We start from the raw sequence: 9341 nt of genomic DNA, 5'->3' as shown, positions 1-9341 counted from the left end.
CACTACACCACAACACTTGATTGGGGCAGTTAACTGCCAGGAGAAATACCCGACCTAGAGCAAAAGAACTGCCGGGACATTTGTTTCTACCTGTACAAACATGTCAGGGCAGAGAAACTGCCAGAAAAACTTGAGCCATGACGGCACACGAACTGCCGGTACATTTTAGGGCGCATTATCTGCCGGAACAACCAAACCACGGCCTACAATCTGCGGGACCGGCTGCGTGACCGAAAATTAGCGCGGTGGGAAAGCGCGCGACTGACCAAATTTTGGCCCAAAACAAACGCGTACGCGCCAGCCCTCTACCAGATAACAGCGCCCCCAGAAAAAGCCAAATAGCAGCGCCGCCCCCAAATCGACGCCCAAATCCTTCGTGCGCTCCACCAGATCGCCGCCGCCGCCGCCCCCGCCCGCCACCAGACCACTGCCGCCGCCGCCCCCGAGCCATCACACCGCCGCCGACCTCCCTCCATCCCGAGCAGTACCGCCGTCGCCCTCCACGCCGAGCCGTGCTGCAGTCGCCCTCCACGCCGAGCCGAGCTGCAGTCGCCCTCCACCGCTCCAGAGCGGCGCCGCCGAGCACCCAATTGACCGCAGCCGCCAGCCACTTCTGAGCGGCGCCCCCAATCACTCCAGGTCGGGGCCCGTCGGCCGACCTCCACCCAGACCATTTCCGTCGTCGGCAACGGAAAGGGCAAGAGGAAGCAGTGCCTTCCCAAGGCGGCATCGTGCTCCTCTTCTCCGCGGCCGTTCACGCTGGCGAGCATGGGAGGGCTCCCGACCACGGCTTCATCCCCGCTGACGGCGAGCACGGTGCCTCTCCACTTAGATCCGTGCCGGTGGAAACCCGATGCAGGTGAGATTTTCCTTACCAATGTAGTGAATCTCTCTTTCTGCTCGATGAGAACTGACGGTGGGTGTTCTCCAGTCGCAAGTACGAAGCCAGATTTCCCCTCCCTCCTACATCCCCCATCCACCGAGTTAGTAATTCTTCCGTATTGCTGTTTTTTTTCTTTTGCTGCCAAATTGATGGAGGTGCTATTAGTGAAAGGACTGGAGACTGGTTCTAGCAGCGGTAGATTTTTCGAGAAATTCCAAGTGCTCGTGATTTGCAAAGGGTTTCAGCCAAGTTAGTGTACGTGTACTCTCCTATGATTAGTAAAATTTCATGTGCCTGTATGCACCCTTTTTAGGTACATGGATCCATCTTTTTTTATTCAGGTTCAAACATTGCACAACTGAAGACATTTGTTATATAGCTCGAGACAGTTTACTCACTATGGCTGACTGTTATTCCAGGATAATATGCAATGTTAAGTCAATTATTTTCCTCATGCTACCACAATTTTTTCCAACATTAATTTTTCAGCTGCTTGATGGAATCATGGAAGGAACATACAGTGCAGTACGAGACGAGGGATGGTCTGATGATGTTGTCGAGATGAGTATGGTGCTCATACTGTTATCATTTTGTATTCAGAATCTTTGATGTTAAATGGTGGGGTGTTAAATGCAGCCCTCGATAAAAAATGGAGATTATACTACCATAGTTAGCTCCACTGTAGAAAGTAACATAACCAGCCTGAAGTAGGTGTATATCTATTACTCTTTAATAGTACATAAGCTTTTGAACCTAGTAGGTCATTGCCTCAGAGTTATGCCTGCTTAGATTAATGGTTGCTATGCTAACAAGATACAGTGAAAAATTACTTTGTTTCGAATACAGTAAGTATATGACCTTATATAATGGTTTATGATTAGAATTAGCAAGGTCCCTTCCTCTTAATGTGTTTACACTTCCTCTGATGAAATAATATGCTGTCTATGAACCTTAACAATCGTCATCTCAGCTAAACAAAAAAGGAACAAGGCCCACCAGATTTGTTCGTAGTGCACTTTCTACAAAATATTGGAGTATCTGGATCACAAATCTGACCTGTAAAAATGTTCAAACTTATTGATATTTTATTCCTGAAATTTTAAAAACAATGAATACAATTTTTTAACTTAACCTGGCTTCATGTTTTCTGTCCTGTGAATAAAAACAAAGCTTCACTACAAGGCGATTTTCTGGTGAATGAATTAAACTCAAGGTCTCTAGCAAAGGAATCAAGTTTTTCACAACTTGTGATTTTGAACAACATTTTATTTTATTCACAAGGCGATTTTGAACATAATGGTGGATTCTAATTATAGTGAACTAGATAAGCAGCCTTGGGTGACATTTTGAGCTCTTGGCTATTGTCTTTAACTGTCAAGTGTGTAGCAGCCAACAGTGTGAATTTATGATGGTTATTTAGTTTATTTGATTGTACGCTATGCAGAGCTTTCCTCATTAATTCAATTTTACACAAAATTGGAAGGCTATTGTATTGCTGCGTAAACTGGAGCAAGGCCGTACCATTTCCATCTGACAAAACATCCTGAATGTCCTGTCTAGTTCTTCCACTCTAACAAGGCCATACATAACGGTGTTGTAAGATGAAAGTCCGGGCAGTATTTAGCTTTTAAACTTACAGTATACTGCTCTTACAGTGTTGTGAGATTGAAGGTCCAATATACTACACTTCAACACAGATCTTTATCATTATTTGAGAAGTAAACTTTTAATCGGCAGTAGAGTTGTATCTAGTAAACTTTGGAATTTCTTGATTAGTTTTCTGTATCTATGACTGCAATGGTTGCAGCGATCTAATTTGCATGTTTGTGTGTGTTCTTCAGGAATCATGATACTACTTTGCGATCTGATTGGTGAAAGGGTATTTTCTATGGTTCTCTCATATCCGACTGGTCTTTTTCTCTCTATAAAGTAGCATTGAAAATGTTCTTTTATTTCCTCTGACCTCTCAGAAGCTCACACCTGAATACCATGATATATGCCTTTAAGAAAACTCTGTATGTTCTTTTGATTTAAACCTAACACCAAACATTTTAGTTTCTATACTTCTGTCAGTTAAGGCTGGAAAAATGTTTGATTTTTGTTGTTGTACTAGTTGCCTTTGTGTGCTCATACAAAAATACTAGATCCTATGATGTCAAAAATTTATACAGATTGTGGATGGCACTTTTTTCTCGAACGTTGTTCCTATTGTCTTATGTGCAGTTTTTTCAAACAGAGTTTGATGAGTCTTCACTTTCAGGAAACTAAACTTAATATTAGAGGCAATCACACCATGCCGTTACGGGTTTAATTATTTGTCCAGACCTGAAACTGTTGTCATGCTTTCCAGGAAGGGCAACTAGATGTGCTTAATTCATGTGCCCAGGCTTGAAACTGCGGACATTTTTTAGCTTTTTATTAAATCGAATATTCACTCGATGCCTTGAAGGGAAATTTGTCGAGAAAATGTTGGGCGGTGCATCTTTGTAGATTCTGAGTATCGTAATAAATGTAATGGATATAATGTTTTCTAATACATGACTTGTGATTTGATGTCTTCCTGTCCAGGTTGAAAATGTTCCTGTAAGATTCGTTAAGACGCCTTGCCGTAACCATATGCCGTGAGCTCACACAGAAGAACTTACAGGCTTTACTCTTTGTGTTTGTTACATCTTGTACTGTCGGATGTCTAGAGACTATAGATGCTAAATTATGAGGGAAGTCTTCATGTGTAATCAGTGAATTGCATAGATTGTAAAATGTTTAATGATCAAACTTTATAATATATATGCGATGTGCACCTGCATAATTTTTTTGCTTTATTTGAATGGATGTCATCTTTTGAATTGGGGTGTGTATGTAAATGTGAAATAAATGTAATACCAGAGTGTAATAGCCTTATTAATTGGGATACTTGGCACCACTGGCCTATCATCTGCCGAGAAAGCTATTGATTGCCGGCAAAAAATATCTGCCGGGAGAACAAGAACTGCCGGGAGAAGTTTGAGCATGATGGCATAAAAACTGCCAGCACATCCCTATCTGCCGGGAATTTTAATCCCTGGCAGCCGTTCTTGTGGCAGTTCTATCTGCCGGGAGAAAAACATTCCCGGCAGTTTGACTGCCCTTGTAAGTGCCTTTTCCCGACAGTTTTCCTGCCCTTGCATCTGTGTTGTGGTGTAGTGTACTCAGAACAAATAACCAAACCCGTTAGTGCATTGGGGGCTCGCGGAAATGAGCAGAGACTCACGATAAGGTGACCCTATTGCCCCGTCTCATGGACTTACGGCAAGGGCCCAGACTGCCCGGCCGTGCCATGTGGAAAACTCGTGGGTGCTCTACGGGCCCGCCCGATTTTCACATCAACTCGCGGGTACCCCTCAGGGCCGACCCGACTTCAACAATGGTCTCAAGTAAAGTCAAGGTAATCGTGTGTCCAAAACATGAAGGAAGAAAACCCGAGGAATCACCTCGGTGGATTCCACTCAATGTAATCATCAAGGTGAACGTAAGAGGGACCACCCTCGAGGTTCACACTTGAGGTGTTGAACGACAGAGCCGTATCGGGAATGATGAAAGAGGAAATCACCCTCGATGACCACGACCGAGTAGCTACACTACAGAATTATCATCAGGAGTGCGTTATGAGGGATCACCCTCGGCACTCGATAGTAGCTCTGCAGAGTCGAGCAACAAAAGAGGCATGATGTGATGTGAGGTGTCAGGCTCTGGTCATCGATCACATTGATCGAGTCGTCGAAGATGAAGCAGGGGCAACAAGGACAATGTGGGGGTCACTGATGGATCACTAACCAACCTATACTAAGAAGTTTAGGATAAGCAGGTAGGTAACAATAGCAGGTACAAAAGCAGTCTATGCATCAGAATAGGAGCAAACAATAACAATAGTAAAATCTAATGCAAGCATGAGAGTATAGAATGGGCGATATCGGGATGATCAAGGGGGGGTGCTTGCCTGGTTGCTCAGACAAGAAGGAGGGTCGTCGTCGACGTAGTCGATCACAGGGGCATTAGCAGCGGTCTCGAGGTCTACCAGAGAAGAAGAGGGGGAAGAAACAGTAAATACACTCAAACATAAGCATAACAAGACAATAAGCGGGGCTAGAGGTGTTCTAACGCAGCGCTAGGCGATACTGGCGAAGGGGGAAACATCCGGGAAAGTTTTCCCGGTTCCGGACGTCTGTCAGACAGATGAACCGGAGGGAAAAAGTTCAACATTTTCTATGATAGGGACATGTGGCGGGCGAACGGTCCGCGTATTCGGATTCGTCTCGTCGTTCTAAGCAACTTTCATGTAGAAAACTTTTTCATCCGAGTTACGAATTATTTTATATGATTTTCTAAAGTTTTAGCAATATTCTAAAATTATTATTAACTAAAAAGATAATATTGCACCAGCATGACGTCATCCTGATGTCAACAGTCAACCAGCCAGTTGACTGGTCAAGTTGACGCCGGGGACCCACCTGTCATTGACAGTGGGTTGTTCAACAGATTTTTAACTAATCTTATTAGCTAATTAGGCACTGGGCCCACCTGTCATTCGGAGCTTAGGTTAAACTAATTAATCTAATTAGCTTAATTTAACTATTATTATTTATTATCTTAAATCTTTTTTAGTTTTACAGCGGCGGGCCCACTATGGCAGTGGCTCATAAGGCCTAATCGGGCGCTGGGCGAGCGGGTGCGGGCGCCCGTGCCCGAGGTCATAGCTTGCCCAGGGCGGGGCGAGGCCAGTCGGCCGGAGCTGTGCCCAGCCGCGGCGAGGTCAGGGCGGGGAAGCGGGTCCGGGCGGCGGCGGACGCGGCCCCGACGACGGCGGGCAAGGGGCCGCGCGCGAGCGACGGGTGGGGCGGCGGCGACACTTGACTGCGACCCGACGGAGCTGCGACAGTGGTGGCTAGCCAAGGCGAGCGGGAGGGGGCAGTGGCCAGGGGTGCGTGCGGGCGTGAGTATAGGGCGGCCGACGCAGGGCGGCGACGACGGAGGGGCTGCAGCCACCCTCAGGCGGGCGCGCGCACGCAGATGCATAGCTTCAGCCATGGCAACAGAGCTCGACCGCGTTGGCAGGTACGGTAACGACGGCGAATACGGCTACGAACGTGGAGGAAGGCGTCAACGGAGAGAAAGAAAGGAGATGGAGCTCACCGGCGTTGCAGAGAAGGCCCGGGGAAGCCGGAGGAGCTCGAGGTGGCGCAGATTGACGCAGTGGCCGTCGAGCCCGAGGAGGAAGTCGAGGTTGGGGTGGCGTCACGGGGCCGTCCGACGCCGTGTGGCTCAGCGTAGACGACGAGGATGACGCTATGATGCTCCTGGACTCGTCAGCGAGGCAAGGGGTGGACGGTGGCAGCGGGCTTAACCGGAGCGAGCCCATGGCGGTGCTCAGCGAGGAGGGATCTGGCGAGGGGAAGGGGATGGAGCGAGATGGGGCAAGTGGGGTGAGTGGTAGCGGGGGCTGAGGCGTCGGGGGGAGGTGGAGGCCTTATCCTCTCGTGGCGTCGCCGGCGAGGTGGTCGGGGCAGCCATGCCCTGTAGCGACCTGAGACAGATGAACAGGGAGAAGGGGAGAGCGACCGGTGTTTGGTGGCCAGTTGGGCTGGCTAGCTGGGGTGGGATGGGCTGAGGCCCAGGGGAGCCAGGGTTTTTTCTTATTTTCTTTACTATTTTAAAATTAATTGTAAAACTAAATGAGTTTTGTTAGATATGGGACTTGTCACATAAATCAAGCACAATATTTATAGGAGTCACAAAAAGTTTGAGGCCAAAAGGAGTTGTCTAACCTTTTTTTGAAATTGAAAGGGCCAATTTAATTGCTGCTGGACCAAAAATTAATTCCCAGGGACATTTTGGGAATTCAAAAGAGTTAGGTTTCAACATGACAAATGTCCAAGGATTATTTGCCACACTTTGAACATTTTAGATTTCATGTTTGGAAATATGAATTTTTGTCACATCCCTAGTTCCGGTATGCTCGAGGCTAGCTAGTCATTTGTGCATCATGTTTAAATTCCATTTAATTTTGAAATGGGGATTTGTGAAACCCTCAGAATCATTTTTGGAAATGACCCAAATAAAAATTGTTCCAAAAAGGTCCAAGAAAATACTCATGTTGCTCTCTGAAAATATTGGACAGAGATAAAAATCAAACCAATATTTTTAAGAGCCAATAAGTATTTATTTTGGGCATTTGGAATTAATGCATAAATATTTGCATTGGATATATATTTGTTATATATATAATATATGTACAAAAATTATGCCATTAGTTGAGGAGCTCTGGAATAATACCACTAGTTCCTAAAAAAATTGGCATGAGTAAATAAAATGATGTAGTATTTTTATTAAATCAAAACAAATGTCAGAAAATAGAAAAAGAAATAGGAAAAAGGGAGCTTACCTAGCGCTTACCTCCCTGTGCAGCCCAGAGGCCCAGCTGTGCGGCCCAGCTGGCCAGCCCGCCTCCTCCTCTGTCTTCTTCCTCGCGCCTACTGGCACCGTGCGTGTCGCGCGCGCGCTCGCCCGTGGCCACGTCTCCTGCCACCTCCTGCTTCCCCTCCTCGTCGCTCTGGATGCCCCGCGCGGCGCCACACCACGCACCGCCCCGTACCCCTCTCACTCTCCCGTGCCCACTCCTCTCCTCTCCCTCGCTCTCTCATGCGACGCCCGAACGCCACCGTCGCTGCTGCTCGCTGTTACCATAGCCACCGCCTCTCCCTCGCCTCTCCGACCAGCTCAGAAGCTCCGCCACGTTGCCGTCCACCTCTCCATCGAGCCACGCAACGCGGGAAGCCCTGGAGAGCCGCCATCGCTGTCGTCTTCGTCTCCGGTCGCCGGAGATCCGCCTCGCCGCCCCGCTGACCCCAGCCCTTCCCCGAGCTCGCCGTCGACGCCATCGAGTCCGCCGTGAGCCCCTCTTCCTCCCCCTCTTATCTCAAGCTCGCGCTCGCCCCCTAGCCCCATCTCCCACCGCGGCCGAGAGCTTCTCGCCACCGGCCATGGCGTAGCCGTGGCCATAGCCACTGCAACTCGCTCCCGAGCGCGGCACTGAGTTAGTTGCATCCCCAGGAGTCTAACGCACACACTCACTCGCCCTCCCGTGCACCGTAGCGCCGAACCCAACCACGTCGGTGCTCCAGCCGCCGCCGCGAGCTCTGCTCCGGTGAGCTTCGACCACCCCGCGTCCTCCCGTTGCCTCCGCTGGATGCGGACGAGCCCGGGCTACGCCCCGGTGCCCTTAGCCGCCGCCCCCGTCGCGTTTAGCGCAAGTCCGGCGCTTGCCGCCGCGGGTTTTGTCGCCGCCGGCCGAACTCCGGCGACAGCCGATGTGGCGAGGAGATTAGCGCTAATCCCCGCCAGCTGGACCCCACCTAGCCACTGACAGCAGGCCCCACATCTGGTCAAACCCTAGTCAGCGCAGAGTTTGACCGGGATTAGTTCCCGTGTCACTGACGTGTGGACCCCACACGTCAGGTTTGACCTGGACCTGGTCGTTGACCCGCCGACGTCACGCTGGCGTCAGGCTGACGCAGTTAATTCTTTCTAGATTTAAATTAAATCAGGAAATTCTAGGAATTGTTATAAACTTCAAAAAGATCATAGAAATTCAACCGTAACTCAGATTGAAATAATTTATATATGAAAAATTATCAGAAAGATGCAATCTATCCATCTGTACTAGTTTCATGCATGAAAAACCAACTTATACCTACTGTATAAGTGAAACACTAAAATGGCTTATATAAAGAGCTTATTTTGGAGATGCATTTGAATCTTTGGTTCAAATGGATTTCACCCAAATAAAAGCTAGTTGCATTAGCTTAATCAACATCACATCTACATGCCATGTTCATGCATCATATTGTTGCATATGCTTGTGTATTGATTGCTGACACCGTTCCTTCTTGATAGGTCCTGCTCCGGAGACCGTTCCAGAGTACCTGTCTGAGGAGTAGTGCCTTCCTTGTTGATCTACCAGGCAAGCAAACCCCCTTGTTCATTCCGATACAATCCTACTCTCTCGCTCCTGATCTCAGTTATTGCATTAGGACAACAACGTTTCAACTGCTACTTTGTGCTGCGGTAGTTGAACCCATTCCTCTGCATGACCTGTCATTGCCACAGTAAATAGTTGAAACCCACTAGCATGTGTAGGAGTTGATTGAGCCATGTTGTGTTCCTACCATGCCATGCCTGCTATTGCTTAGAGTTGTGTCAGGTATGATTCATTAGGAATGAATTGGAGTGTTACGATATGTTCTGGTGCTGAGAGTTAAGTGTGTGAACACGATTTGGTAAAGGTAGCGGTGAGAGGCCATGTAGGAGTACATGGTGGGTTGTCTCACTGGAACCGTCCTTAAGCACTAAGTTCTATGTATGTTGTCCAATGACTCGATACTACCACACATTGGGCTCCAGGCGCTCCAAGCCCTCTCGACTT

The 9341-nt window shown here is 48.1% G+C and overlaps 1 long non-coding RNA gene across 2 annotated transcripts; it reads left to right on the top strand.

Moving 5' to 3' along the window:
• Positions 1 to 343: 343 nt before the first annotated feature.
• LOC119295557 lies at positions 344 to 3705 on the top strand. Of its 2 annotated transcripts, XR_005144110.1 has the most exons (3): positions 344 to 859; positions 932 to 983; positions 1049 to 3705. It is a non-coding gene; the product is annotated as an uncharacterized LOC119295557 (long non-coding RNA). The 2 variants fall into 2 exon arrangements; XR_005144109.1 differs by having other exon boundaries at positions 346 to 859; positions 932 to 3705.
• Positions 3706 to 9341: the final 5636 nt, after the last annotated feature.

This window comes from Triticum dicoccoides, chromosome 4B, assembly GCF_002162155.2.
Source record: "Triticum dicoccoides isolate Atlit2015 ecotype Zavitan chromosome 4B, WEW_v2.0, whole genome shotgun sequence".
Classification (NCBI taxonomy): Eukaryota; Viridiplantae; Streptophyta; class Magnoliopsida; order Poales; family Poaceae; genus Triticum; species Triticum dicoccoides.
Note: the sequence above shows the minus strand (reverse complement) of the source record. Positions and strands in the feature narration are given on the sequence as shown.